Source organism: Cannabis sativa, chromosome 4 (assembly GCF_029168945.1).
Source record: "Cannabis sativa cultivar Pink pepper isolate KNU-18-1 chromosome 4, ASM2916894v1, whole genome shotgun sequence".
In the NCBI taxonomy this organism is placed as follows: domain Eukaryota; kingdom Viridiplantae; phylum Streptophyta; class Magnoliopsida; order Rosales; family Cannabaceae; genus Cannabis; species Cannabis sativa.
This window is the reverse complement of record NC_083604.1, coordinates 45,204,012-45,224,505: the sequence shown is the minus strand read 5'-3', so window position 1 is coordinate 45,224,505 and position 20,494 is coordinate 45,204,012.

Here is a 20,494-nt window from a genome sequence, read left to right as displayed (position 1 = left end):
GGGGAGCTCCGGTTTTGTTTGTAAAGAAGAAAGATGGTTCCCTCAGAATATGTATTAATAATCAGGAACTAAACAAATTAATGATTAAGAACAAATACCCGTTGCCCTGAATCGACGATTTGTTTGATCAGCCTGAGGGAAAGACAGAGTTTTCGAGGATTGATTTACGATCTGATTACCAACTCAGGATTCGGGAGGAGGACATACCGAAGACTGCTTTTAGAACCAGATATGGGCACTATGAGTTTCTGGTAATGTCATTCGGATTGACTAATGCTCCTGCGGCTTTTATGGATCTCATGAATAGGGTATTCAAGGATTTCCTCGATAACTGCGTTATAGTGTTTATCGATGACATTCTTGTATACTCTCAGTAATAAGAGGAGCACGAGCATCATCTTCGAATGGTGTTACGGCGACTTAGGGATCACAAGCTGTATGCCAAGTTCAAAAAGTGCAAATTCTGGTTGTCTGAAGTGTCCTTTCTGGACATATTGTTGGGAAGAATGGAATTATGGTAGATCCAAACAAGGTGGAACCAGTGAAGAATTGGCCGAGGCCCAAGTCTGTGACGGAAATTTGAAGTTTTCTCGGGTTAGCAGGGTATTATCGACGTTTCGTCGAAGGATTTTCTAAACTTTCTATGCCCCTAACCGAATTGACTAAGAAAAATCAGAGATTTGTGTGGTCAGATAAGTGTGAAACAAGTTTTCAGGAGCTGAAGCAACGTTTGATAACAGCTCCGGTGTTAGCTTTGCCATCAGATCAAGAAAAATTTGTGGTTTATTGTGATGCATCCAGACAGGGTCTGGGATGTGTTTTGATGCAAGCTGACAGAGTTATAGCCTATGCCTCTCGTCAACTGAAGGATTATGAGCAGCGTTACCCAACTCATGATTTAGAGCTTACTGCTGTGGTTTTTGCTTTAAAAATTTGGCGACATTATCTTTACGGTGAAAAGTGTGAGATTTATAATGATCATAAAAGTCTCAAATACTTTTTCACCCAGAAAGATCTAAATATGAGGCAGAGAAGGTGGTTGGAGTTAGTTAAGGACTACGATTGTGAAATACTGTATCACCCCGGGAAAGCCAATGTTGTGGCCAATGCTTTAAGCAGAAAGGGTCCCGGGCAAGTTTATACTACAATTATGATAGCCCCTCAACTAGCCTTAGAAATGGTTAGTGCAGAGATTGAGTTTTTGGTCGGGAAATTACATAATTTAACACTCCAATCTGATCTATTGGAGAGAATCAGAAAGGCACAGCTGGAAGATCCCGAGCTAATTAAAGTTCGAGACGAAGTAGTGGCTGGTCGGCCTAGAGGCTTTTCAGTCTCGAGCAGTGTAATGTTGTTATATAAAGCTCGAGTTTGTGTTCCTAATGTTGATGAGCTTAAGAGAGAGATACTTGATGAAGCTCATACCACGCCTTATTCATTGCATCCGGTAACCACCAGAATGTATCAGGATTTGAAACCCTACTTCTGGTGGTATGGGATGAAAAGGGGTGTGGTGGACTATGTGTCCAAGTGTTTAACTTGCCAGCAGATTAAGGCTGAACATCAGAGGCCGGCAGGATTATTGCAACCTTTAGTCCTTCCAGAATTGGAGTGGGAGGACATGGCAATGGACTTTGTAACTGGTTTGCCTAGAACTACGGGGATGTATGATTCAGTATGGGTCATTGTAGACAGATTCACAAAGTCGGCTCACTTTCTACTAGTGAAAGTTACCTATTCAGTGGATCAGTATGTTGAATTGTATGTGAAGGAGATAGTTCGTCTCCATGGAGCCCCTAAATCTATTGTATCAGATAGGGATCCAAAGTTCACATCGAAGTTTTGGGTGAGTCTTCAGAAGGCTATGGGTACCAAGTTAAAGTTTAGCACAGCCTTTCACCCTCAGACCGATGGTCAGTCAGAAAGAACTATCCAGATTTTAGAAGACCTACTGCGGGCCTGTGTCATGGACTTTGAGGGTTCATGGAGAAAGTACTTGCCTTTAATTGAATTCTCCTACAACAACAGCTACCAAAGTACAATAGCGATGGCTCCCTATGAGATGTTATATGGTAGAAGATGTCGTTCTCCTATTCATTGGGACGAGACAGGAGAAAGGAAGTACCTGGGTCCAGAGTTAGTGCAGAGGACCAATAAGGCTATTGATAAGATCAAGGCTCGGATGCTTGCTTCTCAAAGCAGGCAGAAAAGTTATGCTGATCCGAAACGTAGAGATGTTACATTTCAGGCAGGAAAATATGTTTTCCTGTGGGTTTCACTAATGAAGGGTATTAGACGCTTCGGGAAGAAGGGTAAGTTAAGCCCTAGGTTCATTGGGCCATTTCAGATACTTGAGAAGGTCGGGCAGGTAGCGTATCGGCTAGCCTTACCACCAGCACTATCGGCTGTTCATGACGTATTTCACATTTCTATGTTAAGGAAATACGTTTCAGACTCGACTCATATCTTGAGTTATGAAGCCCTTGAACTACAATCAAACTTATCCTATGAAGAGCAACCTGTGCAGATTTTGGATAAAAAGGAAAAAGTTCTTCGAAACAAGACTATTGCACTGGTTAAAGTACTCTGGAGGAACAGTAAGGTGGAAGAAGTCACCTGGGAATTAGAGTCGGATATGAGGACTCAACATCCAGAGCTATTCAGATTAGATTTCGGGGACGAAATCCTATTATCGGGGGGATAATTGTAATGACCGCTTTAGTAATATGGTTTAGTAAAGGCAATTAGCACTAATTTTTATTATTTTATTATTATTTGTGAATTAATTTAATTGTGGACCCCAATATTTAGAAATAAATATTAGAGTTATAATTTCTCAATTCCGGAGATTTTATTAAACTCTAGGGGTATTATCTAGCTTATATGTGTAATATGTTATTTTTGTAATTTTTGTTCGGCGACAACGGAAAATGCGATGGATGGCTAGATTGATCACATGGGTAAGTTTAGAACCTTATTTCTTAGTGGGAAATATTTTAAAGGAAATATTTTGTCGGGATTGAGCGGGGTTATGGAATTGACCATTTTACCCCTAGCTTTTGAGTCACCTAAGTTGTTAACTTAAAGGGCAAAGTGGTAATTTGTTTGGGGTTGTGTGGCTGCCTAAAAGTGTGGCACGTGGCCACTTGTTTTCAGCCAAGGGAAATGGATTTTCCCTAAATGAATTTATTTCATTTATCCCATTTAGAAAATTAGAAGGAAAATAAGAAATTCAAAGGAAAAGCTTCCTTCTTCTCTCTCTCTCTTCGTAACCAGCAAGGGCAAGGATAAAGGGCTACTGAATCTTGGTGATTTTAGCAAGGAACCTTGGGAGATTCAAGTTAAGGTAAGCCCTAGTGAACCCCTCTTTAGTTTTTTTAAGTTTTTGCTTATTTTGAAATGGTGAAATTGTGTTAGAGGAGCTGTTAGAGTTTGATGTTAGTTTGGTTCGAATTCTAGGGTTAGGTTGAGTTGAATTTAGCCTATAGCAGCTGGTTTTGAGTTTATTTGGTTGGTTTGATATCACTTTGAACATGGAGTTCAAAGCTTTAAGCTTTAATGGCAAATTGATTTTGAATGGTTTGTTCTGTGAATTGCTGGCTGGAATATATTGTTTATGCCCTAATTAGGTACTCTGGAAGGTTTCATGGCATTCGTTGGAAGATTGAGCATTGAATGAAATGCTTTGGGGAAACTGGTGCAAACCGGCTAGCCGGTTTGCAGGGCCACAAAAACCGGCTAGCCGATTTTGGCAGGGTTCCCCGGGCCTTTCATTTTCTCAATTTTTGCCATTTCAATGCCTCGGATGGGTGTTTCCCCATTTCCAGAGTTAGAATAACCCATTAAGAGCATAGCAGAACCTAGGGTTTTGGTTTTGGATTTCCCGGGTTAGGGTTTTGAATCATGTAACTTACCCGGTTTCAAAATGTGATTAGGGCATCCATCTAGCACGAGATTTCCGTTCAGGTCGGCCAGCACGTTTGAATTCGGAAAACAGGTAAGAACTGAATATAACGTGTGATATAAATATCTGAGGGTATGTATATGTATGATATATATATATGCATGTTGTGTGTATCCTTATATATGTTTGGGTGATATCATAGCGACATAACCATTGTGTCGGTTCAGCAGTACAGGCATCGTACTGGTTAAGAGTGTTATTCACCCTGGAAAGTATGTTTTGGTACTATCATAGCGACACAACCATTGTGTCGGTTCAGCAGTACAGGCATCGTACTGGTTAAGAGTGATATCATGGCCAATCATACTTTTAGATGCTATTGATGCTATCATAGCGGCACGAACATAGTGTCGGTCCTACAACACGATTATAGTGCTGGTAGGAGTGATATCATGGTCAGTAGCACAAGCAGTTAGAACGTTCTTGCTCATCTGTTAAGCCCTATAGATAGGTGTATGGGCGCCTATTTACAGGTCGGAATTTGTGTGATATGTTATATGCATTTCTTACTGAGTCTGTCGACTCACAGTTTCTACTTTCATGTGTAGGTAAAGGAAAGGCGAAGGCTGAACAGGAGTGAACCTGAGCTCGGGTGAGATTGTACATGTCAAAGCAGCGCGACCTGGAGTGTTCGGTCTCGGGACATCTGGGAGTTGTATTTTGAAAGTCGCTGTGCGACCTGTAAATCTGTATATTTTGGAATGTATGCTTGAAAAGTAAATTTTATAAAGTTTTAAAAAAAAAGGGATCCCGGCACTTGTAAATATTTTATTAAATTACAATGTTTAGTATTTAATGCAAAAGTTTTAATTTGACACGTTTTTCGAGAAATTTCTTTGATTAGCAAAGATTGCACAATAATTAAAAAAGCACTGTAGCGTGCCTTAGCATTAGGGCGTTACAACTAGGCTCTCACAAAACAAAGAAAGACTCTCTTCTCTCAAAAGATAAATGTAGAAAATGAATAATGGAAGAGGTAATTCGAATGGTTGCTCTCTAGGCTCTATTTATAGATCATAGAAACCAAAGAGGCAACCACAAGTTCGAATTAGCAGCTGTACAAAAACTTTCCAAAAGAAACATGATCTGCTACATCAGATTCGGATGCTGACGAAGCAGATCTGCCCAGAAACGGGAAACTTACTACAATCGGGTCCGATCTTCTTTCAATGCTTGATTCCTGCCAAAAACAGATTAGATATTCTGATTGTATCAAGATACAATCGAAATCAATAAGGAAAAGGCAATAAACAAAGTTTCCCTAAAAAAGACAACTTTCCAAAATAGAATTCCTTCTCTTTTGAGAAGATTTCAACAAAGGAAAGTTCAGCTGAAAGTGCAACTTTCCAAACAAAGAAAATTGGCAACTAATAACCGAATAAAAGAGGTAAGAATTCGAAAATGAAAGCATAGCAATCTTACCATAAAAAGGAAAAATTATTTTGTCACCTAACTTGCCAAAAAAGGACTTTACAATTCTCACATTTTATAGTAGCCTTGTTACATTATAATCCGCTTGATAGCTTTAGGATGCATAATGTATGACTTTTTGATGAGAAAGATCGAGTCTTAGACTGGTACCTTGGGTATGTTAGAGACCCTGTCCAGCTCTTAGATCTTGTTTAGGAACTTTGTCCAATACCTAGATCTTGTATGGGAACTCTGTCTAGTAATTAGATCCTTTATAGGAACTCTGTCCAGGACTTAGATCTTGCCTAGGAACTCTGTCAAGAACTTAGATACTACCTATGAACTCTGTCCAGGACTTAGTTTCTTCCTAGGACTCTGTCAAGGACTTACATCCTGCCTAAAAATTCTATCTAGGACTTAGATCCATTGTATACCCCTGTCTGGTACTTAAGCCCTTTCAGGAGCTCTTTCCGATACGTCTCGGGCTGAATCTTCCTTGAGTCAATGGCCTTTGATTCATATGTTGTCTGGTTCATGATTCTTGATTTTATACTTTGCTAATTATTGGCTTTGTATTTCAAGGTTGTCTGGATAATACTCATAGGTTTTGGCCAGTTAACTTGTCTTTTGTCTACGTCTTTTTATGTTTTCTAGTTGTTCACCTCCCTCCACCTTCTTACAGAGATGAATCCGCATGACTTTCAGGAAGGTGACAATCGGATTGACGAAGACATACTTAGTCTGGATAGCTAGTCCATCTGATATGAACCCGCTAACTCCAGTTATTATTCTGAAGACATTTGAGGACTTTGTTGTTTGTTTTTATGCTTTTATTTTGCATAATTCATCTTTTGTTCTTGTATGGCCTTTAAGCCTTTTACTTTTGAATAGATGATATTTTTATTCTTGTATGGCCTTAGGGCCCTTTACTTTTGAATAGGCAGCCGATCAGGCGATCTTTAATCCTGGCTTTGACTTTTTTTGTTAGACATGTAGCTGACTGGGCACCTTTTAATCTCAGACTTATGCTTTTTTATGTCTAATCTAAATTATGCCATTTGCACTTACTTAGCTTTTAATTTATTTTCTTATCAAAGCTTTAAATTTTGCTTATGTTTAGTTATGCTTGTTCGATGTTGTATGGTATGGGTCCCCCAAGTGATTGAGCAGACTTATGGTCTCTTGGTCATTTGTAATTCACCAAGTACTATAGACCTCTGCCTATATATTTTCTTGGAGGGACCTGCTTGTACACATGTTGAACTAAAAATAAAGACTAACTTTAAGAAGTTATCTTGTTAGCAAGTTGGTTTACACAATCTGGAAAGAGAAACTCTTTTATCCATTTATTGGTCTAACTTATGTGTTGATGTTGTGCAACATACATTTTTTGATAATAAAAGCTTACAATTATAAAGTTTGCTTTTATTCATTATTTTGGCTACCCCTAGGCGACATGTCAGGCAGGGGCCACCACTGAAGAGTGGTGAAAACTTAGCTCTTTTATACTAATTCTAGTACAGTGAGTTGTACAGGAACCACTACTGAATAGTAATGTTTTATAAGTTGGTCACTGGTAGTACTTTCTGAGATGTTCTCCATTCCAGTACCTCGGTAAGAGAACTAATTTCATGTTCACATTGTACCTACCAAGCTTATATGTACCTTTATTTGTTATCTCTGTAACATGGTATGGACCTTCCCAGTTTGGTCCAAATGCTCCTGCTATAGGATCTTTGATATTAAGGAATACTCTTCGAAGCACTAAGTCTCCTACAAAGAATTTTCTCTCCTTGACTTGTTTATTGAAGTACCTGACAACTTTTTGCTGGTAGGCATGCAACTTTAAGTTGGCTTGGTCTCTTTTTCTGCTAATTCGTCAAAGTATTCGGCCAGCAAGGTGTGGTTCACTTCTTGGTCATAGTAGGTCAAAAATACCCTTCCCTAAGTATCTTTTTGGATAGGCGTTGTCCCCCGCCATGATTGTCAAAGAAGCATTCATGCACTTCTATTAATAATTGTTTAGCTTCTGACTTGGTGACACATTTAAGAAGTGGCGTTAATAAACCACATCTGTACATAACCTCGTCCAGGATTAGATACCTAGCAGTTTTCCTCCTCATTGTTCTTGCTTCATTCTTGTTTTCTGGCAAGATTCCTGTCCGGAGATATGTCACTATGGTTGTCATCCACCATGTGTATTTCTTCTGAAATAGTGATGCTCAATTCTTTTAAGAACTGAATGGGCACCAAGTTTTCCTTGCCTATCAAAGTGTTGGTGATTAGACGTGCTAGTGCATCAGTTGTTGCATTCTCTTCTCTAGGGACTTGCCCTATAGTGTAGCCTTTGAGCTGACTAAATAAGTCTTAAATCTTGCTCAAATAGGCTATCATTTTTTCTCCTTGAGCTGTATATTCACCTAGGACATGATTAACATCCAACTGGGAGTCATTGTATATGGTAATCTGACCACACTTCGTGTGCTAACTTGGGGCCACCAATTAGAGCTTCATATTCAACCTCATTGTTGGAGGCTTTAAAATTGAACTTTATTGGCTCATCCAACTTTTTATCCCAAGTGTAATGAGGGAAATGCCTGCACCAGACAGGAAGTCAGTACAGCTCCCGTCAGCATGCAACTTATAGGCTAAATTTTCTCACTCTTGCTATCGCTTCTTCTCTGGCTCTTGCTTTTCTCCTTAATCTTGAGAGATTTTAGGAGATGTGCTTGTGCATTCAGCTACATGTCAGCGAGAGCTTGGCCTTTTATAGCCACTCTTGGCTGGTAAGTGATCACATATAGGTTGAGTTCAGTGGCCTACTTGAGTAGTCAGCCAGGTGCTTCAGGTTTCTATTTGAAGAGTGAAGCATGTGTACTTCTACTCCTTCTCCCTTTGGTTTTGTGGCATAGGGGAATCGTTGAATTTCTCTTTTTCCCATTATTTTGGCCAGAGCCATTGTTGTTGCATTTACCTCCATTATTCTTATTGTTGTAGGACTGTCTGATATAGCATGTGCTGGTAGGCATGTTGGATAGAACTTGGGGTTGTATGACACCTTAAGTCTGTTTGACACTAGCCTGTCTTCCTGTCTGGGCTTGTTGAACAGCATCTTCCAACTTTATGAAACCATCAGCTTGCTCAAGGAACTCTTTCATGTTGTTCGTCGAGTTCCTTCTGATATCTTTACTTAACGGTAAGATACCTCTAAGTATGGTCATATATCAGCATTCTTCTGACAAGCCTTTGATCTTGGTGGCCTTGGCCATGAACCTTTGAATGTAGTCTTTCAAAGGCTCACCATGTCTTTGCTTTATTTTAACAAGATCCTCCAGTTGTGAAGGTATTTTCCTCAAGGAAGAGAACTGAGTATAGAATTCTCGAGAAAATTCCTCCCAAGAGTTGAACCTTCCTGGGGCCAGCTTGAAATACCACTATTGGGCTATGTCAGATAGGGTTGCCAGAAAGATCCGACATCGCACATCTCTAATTATATTTTAAAGATCTTTTTAGATCTTAAAGTATTTTATGTGCGCTAGGGGATCTTTTTCCTCGTGTACATCTTCCAAGTTGTCATTTTAATCTTAGGAAGGGGAAGTGCATTAATGTATGTTGTAAACGGTGATCACCTTGATCTATCCAGCTCTAGGTCGGACAGCTTTCGGCAGGACGGGCCTTTGATCATGTCTCTAAGCTTATCTAACTATGTTTGTACAGATGGATCTGTTCTGTTGGCCTCTTGTCTGGACAGCTCTCCTTGGCTGGACAGCCTTCCTTAGTCGGAAAAACCTCCTTGATCGGACAAAACTCCTTGGGCGGCCAGCCTTCCTTGGTCAGATAGACCTCTTTGGTCGGCTAACCTTCCTTGGTCAAACAAACCTCCTTTCTTGGATAGACCTCCGGCCTGCCTTTTTGAGGTTGTCTACATGAGTTGGTTGGTGAGCCTTACTAAAGGTTGTCTAGCCTGGCCAACCCTATTTTTAGGGTCTGTCCGGCATGTCTATCTACCTTTTTCGTACAACTTTTCCATATAGCTTTGTCGTATAGCTTCTTTGTACATCTTCCGTCTTGTAGACTTACTATTTCTCCTTATTTCACTCCTTGCGATTTTGACACTTTAAGGATTGAAGAATCGTATAGGGATACCTTGTCTAGATGATGATGAGATGTCTTACACTTATGTTGTGCAGGTTGTAAGTTGTCCAGCCTTCTGCAGGCTGTAAGCTATCCAGCCTTCTATAGGTTGTACGTTATCCAACCTTCTACAGGCTGACTACCCAACCTTATGTGGGCTATAAGATGTCCGACCCGTTAGTCATCCTGCCATATGGTCTGTCGAGCAAGACATGTTTGTCCTCAAGGAGGATAGAGTTTGGCCCCCTATTCGAGGGACCTAGACGGGTTGTTTGCCCATTGTCTACCTGTTGGTAGACCTTGGTCGCCCCGTTTGTGGATTTCTCTAGCAAGGGATCTCTTATTAGGGCCTTGCCCTTGAAGCCTATTCTCTCATTGAACTGCCTTATTAGTTCATTGGCCTCCTGATTACAGTGGTTCGACTCCGCATGGTGGGCCTAGAGGGTCGCCTCCTAATCATCCATCCACTTTAGGAATTCATGTCTCTACTGAGTGAAGGCATTGCATACAACAACATGTGTTTCTTCTTATCCTGTTTAACAGACCTGGCTTACAGCTTTCCTGAGCCTAACCAGCTCAGCATTATCCCCAAGGTCCAAGCAAGGTTTACCAATAGCAAGTTGGCCAACTCCTAGCCCAGTTTCTCCTGCATAAACTCACAAGGCATTCTCATTAGTATTATGAGCAGGTTGCTCCATGTTGATATGCTCTTCTATACAAGATCATGTGGGTTGTTCTAATCTTGGATGAATGGTGTGTTCAACAAGATTAGCAGGATTGACAGGATTTGTAAGATTAGTGAAGTTGGTAGGATTGAAAGTATTAGCCGGATTAGTAGGACCTTTTGTGGAGGCACTACTACAAAAATAGTTTTTCTCGACATTTTTAAACAGTCGTTTAAAGTATTCCTGTCGGTTTCTATAACTGTTGCCTATACGGCCGTCGTAAAATGGGCACAATAGATGATGGTTAAAACCGTCACTAATGTGGACTTCCTGACGGTTAAAAATCGTCGGGAATGTAAAAAAAAAAGAAAAAAAATACAGATTTTTCTGCCATTAATTTTATCCCATTTTTCCTACATTAGTTTTATAATTTTACCTAAATTAAAATAAAACAACTACTTAATTTTATTATAATAACAACTAACTTTAAAATACATTAAATTTATACAGCAACAAAATTAATATATATAATAAATAAAAAAAATATATAAATAAATAAATATATTTATACCGAGCTCGAGGAGAGAGAAAGAGAGAGGACCGTCAGGAATACTAATTTTTCCCGACAGTTTTAAACAGTTACTTAACTTTTTTAGCGACGATCCCCCCAAAAAAAAGTATTGTTAGGACCGTCGCGAATTTTGACTTTTGTAGTAGTGTGGGAGGAACACGATCATAGGGATCTACCATCATGAGATCTTGAGGAGGATTCGAGGTAGCAGTTTTTCTAGTTAGAACCATGGTGATTGATCAGAATGAGATGAAAAAACTCAAAAAAGGCTCTTATTGAAGCACCAAAATATTGACTCGGAATTTGCTCAACTGATAGCGGAGCCTTATTAATATTTGATTATCACCATGTGTAAATAAAAATAATAAATAGTAAAAATAACACACGAATTTATAGGGGTTTGACTCCCTTGATGAACGGGTAATGACCTACTCTTGTTTTAGTAGTATTCACACTTGAGATACTACCATACAAATTACAGGCCTAGACCTTGTAATTTCTAGCTACAGCTCTCTTCAGTATTATAAAATAATGTGTTACAGATAAAGAACTGGTGAGATCTTGTGAAAAACTTATGAATAGACTTGACTTAGTGTCTAAGAGGCATATATGGAATATGAAGATTGAGAGAAAAAGAGGCTTTGGGCGTGTGGCCTAGCTTGAGTCCTTTTTTCATGTGATCTAATACCCTTTATATAGTGCAAGGCTTACAAAAGATCCTAATTCAAATAGGTAAAAATATCCCTTTAAAATAGGGAAAATAACAACTTTTTTTAATCTTATATTTGAATTATAAAAAGGATAATTAAATCCCTTAAATATAGAACTAATATCTTGAGAGAATATCCCTATCTTCATGGGCTGTTGGACCTGTCCTGTAATTAAAGGTCAGCTTGTTTGGATTTGTCTTCATGTTCTGGCTGGCCAGCCTTGCTAAGGGCTATCCAGCCTAGCCGACTAGCCTTGCTGGGGCTATCTAGCCTAGTCGGCCAAGACTTTACTGGTAGGTATGTGGATCTGTGTTTGCTAGTGTCCAATGTGCAACCATGGGATCTTGTAGGTTGAAAATTGAACACACTAACTTGGCAGGTTGAAGGATGTAGGCAGTAACTTGGCAAGTTGAAAGGCTATAAGTACTAACCTGGCAGGTTCAAGGCTGTACACACTAATTTAGCTAGTTGAAGGTTGTACGCACTAACTTGGCAGGTTGAAGGCTGTAGGCAGTAACTTGGCAAGTTGAAAGGCTACAAGTACTAACCTAGCAGGTTAAAGGTTGTACACACTAATTTAGCTAGTTGAAGGCTACACGCACTAACTTGGTAGGTTGAAGGGCTGCATGCACTAACCTGGCAGGTTGAAGGGCTGCATGCACTAACATGACAAGTTAAAGGCTATATGTGCTAATTTGGTAGGTTGAAGGGCTGTAGGCACTAACCCGGCACGTTGAAAGGCTGTAGGCAATGACCTGGCAGGTTGAACGCTATACACACTAACCTGACAAGTTAGTGATGAGCTATTCTCCACGTCTCTTACCTTTTGACTATGTGGACATGCCACATCAGGTGGACAAAATTTGAGATAATACTTTGAGTAAAATAAATAACTAAATGAAGTTAAATACATATATGTAGACAATGTCCGATGTTATGAAAAAACATTAATTGGATATCAGAGTTTTATCGAGTTGTTTAGAAATCAATATTATAGAAAAATTGTAGAGCTAAAAATATAAATATAAGGAATTTTTAATGTGGCTCAAGTGTTAACAAATCTTAGTCCATGAGTCAATAGTATTAATAATTATATTTTTGTACACTTTTTGGTAGAGTTTCGCTCTATAAAATCTAAATCGTAAAACTCTTAAATGGTAAAGATGAAGCCTTATTTATAGGCTGTCATGCATCATGGACCAGGTTGACCCAGACTCGAGAGGTTAATGTATAATAAAATCCCACTGATGGGCAATTTACAAGAGATGTATTGAAATGAGATTTTTTCCTCGAGGTAAAGGCCCAATGCCAAAAGGGGTGGTGAGACACACTGTTCGATCATACTATTGATGGTGACTGACCACACTTGGGCTACCACTTGGCGCTTCGGGAACTGAAGATGTCAGAGTAGTGGTTGTTGTAATCCCTATATTGATCCCATCTTTTTGCCAAGCCCTTCCTTGGGAGACATTATTGGGGTTTTATGCCCTAAATAAAATCTATTGACATATAATCTTATTTACTAGTTAATAAAAGATCAAAAATCATTTTATTTTGCTTGGTTCACATGTTACTTTTATGATTGTATATTTAATATATAAATTCTATTAAATCCCGCACATATAGTTACTCATGAATATAGTGTTGTCTACATAGTAGAAAATAATCATGATTATATGCTTCAAACTATTAAGTCCTATAATTTATTAGTGCACTAAATTAATATTGAAGTAATAATACATATATTGGTTTGCTTACACTTACATAAGTAGAATTTTTTTAGAGCATTAGAAAAGTAAACTTGTATCAAATGTATTGACTATACATCAGACTAGACCGATATTAACAATAAAAAAGATATCATAAATTTACCATTATATCTTTTCTAAGCCAATATCACTTAGTTGATCTTAGATCAATTGATCTCAATCCTAAGATAATTAAAATTTAGCTTAATTGTACTATACATGTTCTTACACTTGTTCGCTACTAGCTTACGCATAGGACTAACCCATACTTACATCTTAGGAATTCGGTAGTCCAATTAAGTAAGAACGTTAATCATAGATATGAAATCTATAGCTTCTATAACTGTTTAGAAGTGAAATAATGTTTCACAAGGGATTGGCTAAATGATATAACCGGAAGAACTCTTATTTTGGTAATTCCTGAAATATAATTTATAAGAAGCTAAGTGTTTTAAGGATAAAATACATTGAAGGGTAAATTGTAAATTTTCTCCCTACTCCATGTAAACCGTCTATAAAGGATCCTTGATTATTGAGAATGAAATTATGGACAATTCATAGTGTATTTATATTTGGTATATAGAATTTTATGTAATTAAGAGTGTGATTCTGAATCTATAGTGGAGTCATGAGAAATTAATAAGTTAGAAAATTTACTTAAAAATTTCAGATCTACTTATTGAGAGTTTGATTTTATAGGCCCATAGTTCCCACATTATTTAGGATAATACTACCTTATAGACTCAATTAATTGATTTATTAAGTCAATTGGAATGCTAAAATAAGACAATGTCTTATTTGAAAATTTCACTAAGATTTGAGAAATTTCAGAAAAAAAGAGAAATAAAGGTTTATTTGTTAATTAGGACACTTGGTGGGTCTAATTAATAAATATATTTATATTATAATTTTATTTAATAATTATTTATAATTATTAAATAAATAGATTAGATAAATTATATATTTAGAAAAAGATACATTGTTTCATTTAATGAAATAAAATTGACATTAGATATAAATGGTAGATTATTTATGTGATAATCAAACATACTTGTTAGTAAATTAAGATCCTAGAAAAACAAGTTCCAACAGACATTATATTATGAATTTATAGGGATAATATCAAAATGGTGACGCATAGGAAACATGTCTGAACCGTTTAGGGATTTCCATGAAGCTACTTGTTCCTGGGGAGGTAAATTCTACTTGAGCGAAGGAAGAGCACTTGAAGAATTGATGAAGATGAAAATCCAAAGCTCTCAAGAAGGGCTTAGGGAAGCAGAGAAAAAGTGAGAAAATTTTGAGTGAAAGCTTTCCTATTTATATTGAGCTAAATCCCTTAATCCTAAGACAATTAAGAAATTTTTAATTTTTAAGTTTAAAAGAAAACGATAAATAATACAAAAAAGATAATAATCTTTTATCTTTTCCTTTAACTTAGTGAATTTGAACTCCCTATGAGAATAGGAGTAGGAATCCAAAATTTAAAAGATAAAACCATTCCTAATGCATTAAAGATTAAGACAAATTTAAAGTTTAAAAAGAAAAAGATAAATGATAAGCAAAAGATTAACAATCTTTTCTCTTCTTCCTTTTTCTTTAAATTTCGAATGAGATGTTCTAAAAGGAGTAGGATTTAAATTTAGTTAATCCTAATGCCATGAGAAATACATGAGAATTTTAAGTATTCAAAGAAAAAGATAAAACGTTAGTGAAAAATGATAACTTTTTTCTCTTTTTCTTCACTTAAATTTTTTTGAAAATTCCCAAACACAAAAGTAAGAGAATTCAAAGTTCTAATTCGATTAGGAACGCTCAAAAGAATAGAAATAATTGTCAAATATTTCCAAAATTGATGTCCACCTGGTAGTTTCAAGAGAAACGAGCTCGGCTCACGTCATCAAGTCAATCTTACACAAGTAAAGTTGAGTTGGGGGCAAATATTAACCCAAAAACTTTCCCTGGTGACATGGACATAAATGTTTGACATGTGGCAAGAAAGATAAAATCTCAGAGCTGAGTAGTCCTAAGTCATAGCAATCAACCTAGTCGGGTCCCTAGCCTTACAAACAAGTTGACTCTAGGAACTCTAGAATGGGAGTTCAGATTCTGTTAAGTTGTTTTCAACTTACCATCTTCCAGTATTTTGTACCATTAAGACATGGAGATGGAGCATCCAAGTCAAGGCCCCAGGAGCTTAAAACACACTAAACAACACCTCAGAAGTCAACTCGGGCGCCTAGGGTTTCACCCATTGGCAAGGTTGACAACCCAACTAGGGTTTTAGTTTTTGGGACCATCCTAGTGCAAATGGGACAAAATTTTCATTGAATCATCAAAATCAGATTCAGAGAACTTTGATTTTGAGCACTCGTTGCCTGGGCACCCAGCCTAGGTTGACAATTTGCCAACCTGGGCCACTTCCAAGCATCAGATCAAAAATATGACTCTTGCATCTTCTTCATCTTCATAAAAAATAAGGAAACAAGTGCTTTCAAGGAAGAAACAAGCCAATATAGGGGCCAAAATAAAGGACCGACACCTAGGTTGACACTTGGTGCTTACCCAGCGCCCAAGTTGACATTTTGTCAACATGGGAGAATTTTGAGGAGTTTTTCTACAAATTCTTATGGGCATATTTTGTATTTTTATCAAAGATTAAGATTCAACTAATTCCAGGGAGAAAACAGAACTTTTTAAAGGTCTTAAACTGGACCCAGCTCCCAGGTTGACATATTATCAACCTGGGCCATTTCCAATCCTGCTTCCGAAAAAGTGTTATGGGCATTTTTTTGTCATTAAAAATAACGAAGACACAAGTAAACTTAAGAAGAAAACCATAATTGCAAGGGCTTCAAAACTCAGCCCAGCACCCAGGCTAACCAGGTGCGCTGGTTATGATCACTCAAATATAAATACTGCTATGAGTATTCTATCTGAAATGGTCAAAATGGGGTAGGAGACCTTATCTTCAAGTTCAAGAACCTTGGAAGTGTCAAAAAGACATCTCATAAGCTCTGAAATAAGAACCCAACACCTAGGTTGACAAATGGTCTGGTACGCTTGTTTCTACTTATCAAATTCTAATTTGTCTTGACTGCTCGTCTACTTCATAATCACTACGGGTGTTCAACAAAATTTACAAACTGCCCAACCCGAATAAACCGCCCAAACCAAACCGAATAAAACGACAAAAAATACAACCCGAAATAATATAATGAAAATCCAAACCGCCCAATGAATATATTGGGTGGTTTACAAATTATTTTAAACCGCCCAATTATCCCGAATAAACCGATTTATATATTTTTATAGAAGTGTATATATTATATCACATAAATTACATTTATTAGTTAAACTGCTTTGTATTTAAAGTTTAGACATTTTAGTGTTTAACTTAAAACTTAGACTTTATAGTTAATAATTTTTATTGTATTTGGATATTGAAGTTAAAGTTTAAAATCTCTACCATATTTTATTACTTTTTTTAATTATTTTATTCAATTATTTTATGTTTACTCAATTATATTTATCTTATATTAAGGTTCTTAAAATTAATTTAAACTATAGTATTTTTTTTAACTTGAAATATAAATAATATATTTTTTATTTTTTTTAAAATCTAATTATTTGAATAGTAAAAACTAACAATAATAATTATAAAGAAAAAGTGAAGAACGGTTTGGACGGGTTAACCCGACCAAACCGACGAAATTATTGGGCGGGTTGAACTTTCTCTAATTTTTGATTGGGCGGGTTACGATTAAATATTTACAACCCGATATTTATATTGGGTTGATAAAAATATGCTATAACCCGACTAAACCGACCGACGTACACCCCTAATAATCACTATGAGTCATGGAGTCAGAAGAGTCAAGTTCATAACTTCATATTTTCACTTTTCTGGCAAAGTGGCTTACTTAAAAATTGAGAGTTTCGAGTCTCCCATTTCTGCAAAATAGTAACATCTCCGAGAACTAGTAACTGGCTTCACCAGAATGCAAAAATTGGCTAAGTAATGTCAAAATATCACTTAGGCATCAAAAAGTACATCCCTGACACGTTTTACCAACTTACTCAGTGTCGAGGTTGACGTCACATGTGAACCTGGGTGCTTGGATTTTAACCAGGATGCTGGGCGTAGAACAATCTTCAGTAAAATAGCAATAACTCACTCAATAATTATTCGATTGACGCAATTCAACTTGTGTTTTGAAGTTATTTCAATGTTCTATCAAGTAATTTCACACACTTCAATTGCAATTTTGAGGTTATCGATTCCAAATTTTACCCTTAAGAGAGTTATGAATTTAAGCTAGAACTTACCCGAAGCGGGTCCCGCAGACACGACTAAAGCTCTAAAAATTGAGGACTGACCTCTGGAGTCAATTTCATCGTTAGATCATCATCAACGGTCAAAAATAGCCTAAATATATTTTTTCACCTTTTGTGGATTATTTTATTGTGATTTTAATCGGCCCTCTTTCGTCTTTCCCTATAAAAGGAGAGCTCCACAAGTTCATTTTTTAAGTTCAGAAAAGTAGCCATAAGGGCAGAGCATCTCTCTCTAGTTTCTCTCTCTAGAAATTAGAGCATCCCGACTTAGCCATTAGTCTGTAATCCATCTCGTGAGAAATAAAATTTGAAGTAGACATAGCTCTATTATTGTCGCAATACAGGGAGTAGACTACTATAAATTCTTGTGTCTCTCATATATGTATACTTAACTTATAATTTATTCTTACCAATTTAGCAAGTGGGTGTGGCTCAAAGATCTGTGTCCATTCTGCTTCAACATATAATAATCAAAATAATATTCTATGTTATTTAAAAAGTAATATAATAATTGAAAATATTTTTTGTGTAATTTTTGGTGTTGTAGTTAGAATGAAAAGACTATACTAATGCCAAAACCTTTACCGATATATATTTTTTTCTAAATGAAACTTTACTGATTTAGAATTTGGAATTCTCTCACGAAAAAAAAAAATGAATTTACACAAAATATTAGGGCTGTTCGCGGTGGGGGTGGTGCGATTTTTGACCATTTTTTTCAAATTAACCTGCACATGCAGTTTTTCTGATTTCCCAAACTAAAGAAACTGCACCGTGAAAAATGGCGTGGTACAGTTTCTGCAATTTTTGTAATTTGGACTATCACCAAATAATTAAACTATCACAAATATAACAAATCTTGAGCAACACCTGTCAAAAATGCCATAAGGCTTGAAAATAAATATGAAAAAAAGTTTTAAGTTTTAATAATACAATAATTAGTGGACTTTGGGCTGGACCTTCACATATTGGACCTAAATAAATATAAAAATTGGTATTTTTATGATATGCGGCGCAGTGCGATTTGAGCCGTATATGAATAATTCAAAACTGCAAATCACACCGCGTGACGCGATTTAGAAGAAATTCAAATTGCGACCGCACCAAAAAGAATTTCAAACATTTTTTTTTTTTGCAGTGCAGGTGGTTTGAGAGGTTTGATGAAAAATCTTATAAAACAATAATTTTTTTTCTAAACTTTACATTTATAATGTGATAAGAATTTTTTGACATATATATTATCCCTATATTTTTTTTTGACTATTTTTTATTTATTAAAGTTTTTATAAAGTTTTTTTTTTTCTATTCTCCTCTCAATCTCTGTCTTCTTTCTTCTTCTAAAGGTGAGCGAACTTTTTCTTTTCTTTTGTGGCTCCTCTCTCTCTCTCTGTCCCATTTTTTTTCCTCTTATCTTTTTTTCTTTTTTTTTCTCTTTTTATTTTACCTTCTCTAAATATTTTTTATCTTTATATATATATAATAAATGTATCCTTCTATATCTTTTTTTAACACTTTTTTACTCTCTCAAAAATTTTTATTTATTATTATTTAAAAAAAATACAAACACTTATTCTATAACTTTTTATCTCTTTTACATTTTCTTACTATCCATACTCAAACTACTTCATACTATTTTCTTTAATTACTCACATTTTATAAAAGAATCTTAATTAATTTATTTTAACCTTTACTAAAATAAGATTCTTTTACTTTCATACTTTTTTTTTTCATATTTTTTAACACTTTTTCTATCTCTTACAAAAATTAGGAGCACTCCTCCTATATCTTTCTCTGTCGTACATGATTAAAAAAAATAGTATTTTCTTTGGATGGTTTGTAGTTTATTTAGAGTTAATTTATAAATAATATGCATATTTTAACGAAATTGATTTCTTGTTATTTTTCTGTTAATTTATAGTTGCCTTTTTGTTATATAGTCGTTTTTATATTGTTGTTTAAGTATTTTATAGTTGTTTTTCTATTATTTTTACGTATTTTTTTATTGTACAGTTGTTGTTTAGTTTTTTTTTTTTTATGTTATATATTTTTAGTTTATTCTAGACAGTTTTTTTTGTTATATATGTGTTTATTTTTTTTTTTTGTTATATTTATGTTATTTTCTTAGCTGTTTTTAAGTAGTATTTAGATTTTTTTTATTGAAAAATTATATTTTGGTTATTTTGTTTTATTCATGTGTATTTTTTATGGTATATATATTTAGTTTATTTTTAATATATTTTTTTTTCATTGTAGGTGTGTTGCTTTGTATATGACAGTTTTGTAAGATCATAAAACATGGTATTTTTGTAAGATCACAAAGTAAAAACAAACTTGGGATTTGCAAAGCCTGTAGGGCATATTGCCGGGCCATAATAATGGATCTCCATTTAATTTATATATTGGGCCTAAGTTTTTGTTAACATTTGATGTAACCTCTTTGGGATCGTCCAACTAATTTCATGGATTAAACTAAAGTCCATGTCTAACTCTAACTCCACCCGGATAATAAGAAAAATAGATAATTCATAAGACACTATTTTTTCGTTAAAAAATTATTTTTTTATATTTGAAGATTATTTTTTTTTTAAATTTTTACGGTTTTTCATGAAAATAATATGAAAACAATAATAAAACAACATAAAAGTAACATCAAAATAACAACAAAAAATAATATACAGATAACAAAAAATCAATAACAAATTAACAAGAGTACAACCTAAAAATACTATATTTTCTATAAATAAAATCAAAAAATTGTAAAAATATTTAAAATTCCGTGAAACCTTATTTTTGTAATTCTTTGTTGTTTTTATATTTGTAAAATAAACCCAAAGAAAAAACTTCCAAACATTTTACATGTAAACGGCCTTTTGATAATGATAATAAAAAATTATGTATTGTCAAAAGAAAAAAGAATATGTAGAAAATGAAAAGTTCTGAATTGACATAAACAT